General features: G+C 35.3%; 1 long non-coding RNA gene across 1 annotated transcript; it reads left to right on the top strand.

The window, feature by feature from the left end:
• The first annotated feature begins 383 nt into the window (after positions 1-383).
• LOC135967275 (uncharacterized) lies at positions 384-1,454 on the top strand. Its single transcript, XR_010581259.1, has 2 exons — positions 384-888; positions 1,265-1,454. It is a non-coding gene; the product is annotated as an uncharacterized lncRNA (long non-coding RNA).
• Positions 1,455-3,806: the final 2,352 nt, after the last annotated feature.

The following is a 3,806-nucleotide window of genomic DNA, read 5'->3' as shown; positions in this document are numbered from 1 at the left end:
GAACCAGATAGAAAATGGAAAGGTGAAGCTCTCTGTCCCACCCTAGACCAAGTCCCTCCAATCCTTTCTCTCCATTCTCATTGTTACTCAGAATGCCTCTTACATTGTGACAACAAACCCTTAATTATTGTCCTCCTCCTCCTCACTCTGTTTTACATAGACATTTTTTGAAGACTTTCTCTTGTAGTCCTGGATCTCCTTGAAAACAGTTTCCTGAGCATTTCCCTAAATGGAAAGTAAAAGTAAAAGAATGCTTAAAATTTTTACCAGGACCTTGTTGCTAAGCAACCATTTCCTTTGTCTCTAAGTATATGAAATATGACATTGTTTGGAATGTGCTTAGTACAAAAGATCAAGGTTGGGGAGCGGGGAGCAGGGAGGAGGTAAGGGAGGAGGTGGTAGTAAAGAAACTTTTAGATTGAAAAATGTAAAGATATAATATGAAAGGAGAAAAAAACAACAAAAGAACCCACCACGGAAGTTTCAACCCACCACCACCACATGGTGCCAAAAACTTCAAAATGGAACATTTCTTATATTGGCACATATTTTTGTGAGAACAAACATATGGTTGTGAGCATATTCTTACCTTCATTGTGATCTGCATATTTCCTCTCTGCAGGAAAATTTAAATGCACTGTTGACATCTTTTTATAGTCACATAATAAGAAAGCAGACAAAGAAATGTTATGATTGGACTTATTCAAGAGATACCACAGACTCTAATTTGTCAAGTTTTTCATATTTACACTACTGGTGAATCTCTAGTTGTATACCTGCCTCTGTGGTCTCATTGTTGGTAACTAGGATAGCTTATAAATAAAAACAAATGATACTGTCTACTGGCCACGACAAGCTCACAACTCACTTTCTACTCCATTCTCAAGTGTAAGTATCATTTTTACTTGGTTGAGGGCAAGAACCCTAATTGGGCAGCTTTTACTGAGAATGAAAAAAATTTTAGCAGAATATAAATAAGCCTAGACAGACGGAGACTTTTTGTTCCTCTTGTCAACTGGGGAGCTCTGGTGAAAACCTTTTGTCATCATTAAGATCACACACAATCCAAAACTTTGGTATAGTTAGGGAGACTGGGATGGAGAACCACTTAACTTGCCGTGTTTGTTAGACCGGCCTGTCTCTAGTCTAGAAAAAGTCTACACTTAGCCTAGCTTACTCATTTAGGGATCAAGAATCTGGTCAGCATTAAAGTTGTGCCTTCTCAGTCAACAGGGCATTTTTCTGTGTATGTGTTTCCCTTTAGGACCATGTAGAGAAAGATGGATGGTTGAGGTTAGGATTTGGAGTTCTCCGGCTAACTGTATATTAACTTTGTTATCATTGCCAATATTATCACCTGACAGAGAAATAGACTTGATGGATTTGGGCTTTAGCCACAGATAAATTAATTTGTGGCTTTAGCCACAAATAAATAGTGTCATCTTGGATGCTAACTTACTGTCCCATTGGTGTCTTTTTTTGTTTTATGAAGGTAATCATATCTATAGAAATAGATATAAATTGAGAGTGTCTGTAATAATTATAAGATAACCATGTGTTTAATACTGAGATTAAGTAATAAAAATTTCCAAGCACCTCAGAAGTCTTCATATGCTCCTATACGCCCTTTCCCCACAGCCTCTTTCTGTCTCTTCTTCCTTAAAGATGTAACCATTATTCTGACTTTTAATTATTCCTCAACTTTTTTGGTAATTTTTACTGTAATATAATTTCAAATTTACACAAAAATTGCAAGAAAAGTACAAGAAAATCTTATGTAACTTTTACCCAGATTTACCATGTGTGTACATTTTGATCATTTGCTTTATTATGAATGTGTGTGTACGTGTGTTTGTGTGTGTTTGTGTGTGTAATCCTTACTTTCTAGAACAATAAGATGTCCCAAGATCAGCTCATAGTTCCTCTGCCTCAGCTCTGGGATCATTCGTTTCTCCAAGGAGATTTAGTTCTTTATATCAGAGAATGACATTTAGAAATCAAAATCTGGGCTCAAAATGTGCTCATTGCTACTAGTGTGTCATAGCTTTTAGACCCTCTCAATGATTATATCTAAAAAATATAGGTATATTTAAAACACAACCACACAAATGTATGTATGGATAGAGAGAAAGAGAGATAGAGACATAGATAGATGATCAATATGATTTATATTCTTTCCTTAGATAACATTTACATTCAATGAAACATAAAATTCTTAGATATAAAACTTAATGAGTTTTGGTAAATGCATATATCTGCCCATTCCTTCATCAATCAGTAATTCTGCTCCTCTAGAGTGTCCTGAATTTTTTCAATTCTAGACTACTTTGACTTATTCTAGAATTGTATATAATCCGAAGATAATTTTCTATTGAGTCTTCCAACTCATGAACATAGTATATCTTGCATTTATTCAGGTCTTCTTAATTTCTTTTAGCAATCTTCAGTAGTTTTAACTGTACAGGTATTGAGCATATTTTATTGAATTTATACCCAAGTGTTCTATGCTTATCTTTTGAAGATACTGTAAATATTTTTATTATTTTTGAAATTTTCTGCTACTATACAAAACTACAATTAATTTTGTATATTGACTTGTATCTTGCAACCTTGATACACTCACCTTTTAGTTCTATTAATTTCTTTGTAGTTTCCTTAGCATTTTCTACAGAAAATAATGTTTCCTGCAATAAGAGAGAGCTGCACATTTGTTCCCAAACTTAATGACATTTATTAACCTTTCATGCCTCACTGGATTGTCACAGCCTCCAGTAGAGTATTGAATTAATGTGTGAGATCAGACAGCCTTGAATGTAACCATTAAATATTACATTGGTTGTAGGTTTTTCCATAAGTAAATTTTGTCAAATTAAGGTAATTCCCTTCTAGTCCTGGTTTGCTGAGAGTTTTTACGATGAATAAGTGTGGAGACTTGTGATGGTTTTTTTCTGAAAGTGACAATAGAGAAAGATAAGAAAAGGGAGGAAAAAAGAAAAGGTAAACTCATTCAGCTTGCAGCCTTCCTTAGCAACTCCATCTGTCAATAATTACTGTGTTATTTGAACTCAGATTTCATTAAATGTGAGTGCTTAATTGTTCTCTATTATATGTACATGTTGGTTTTGTCTTTACTGTCAAAGTAAAACAGAACAAAATTTTGAAGGTGGGAATAGGAAGCTTTATTTCTCGGTGTCCCTTATTTCCCCCAGCACTGGGCTACTCTCATAGTGACTGCTTCATCAGTTTCAGCACTGATTTTTATTAGTAAGAAGAAAATGTCAAAATTGTTTATTATTTCAGAGTTCCACACTCACGATCTCATTGTATTCTCAAAACAACTCAGTAAAAACTTGTTTTGTGATAAGGCATGTGGGGGTCAGAGAGGTATATGACTTGTCAGTGAACACAGAACTCATTTCGGACAGAGCAAGGAACAGAATTCAGATCCTCTGACACCGCATCCAGATCTATCTCAATGCACCACCCTGCCTGATTTCCATGGTTCCTCCCAATATCATTACTGAGGTCAGCTCTTGTCCCACTAAAGATTATATTGTACGAAGTCTCAAAACTGGGTTAGATTGGGATACACAGACACTAAGCTGTAAATGATTTAGTGTCTGTGTATCATGGACCTTGTCCATAAACACAATTATGCTGAAAACTCCTATTAGCCAAGCAGGGTCTTGTCAGACATTCTGCAACATATGAGGTGCTAATTATATATTTGTGGTTGCATATTATGCCAAATTCCTGAATCCAATTTGCATGAGGATTCCCTCTGAGATGAATACTGTCTTTCTGGG

Source organism: Macaca fascicularis, chromosome 14 (genome assembly GCF_037993035.2).
Source record: "Macaca fascicularis isolate 582-1 chromosome 14, T2T-MFA8v1.1".
In the NCBI taxonomy this organism is placed as follows: Eukaryota; Metazoa; Chordata; class Mammalia; order Primates; family Cercopithecidae; genus Macaca; species Macaca fascicularis.
The sequence above is the reverse complement of the archived record's forward strand: the minus strand, read 5'-3'. Positions and strand labels throughout refer to the sequence as shown.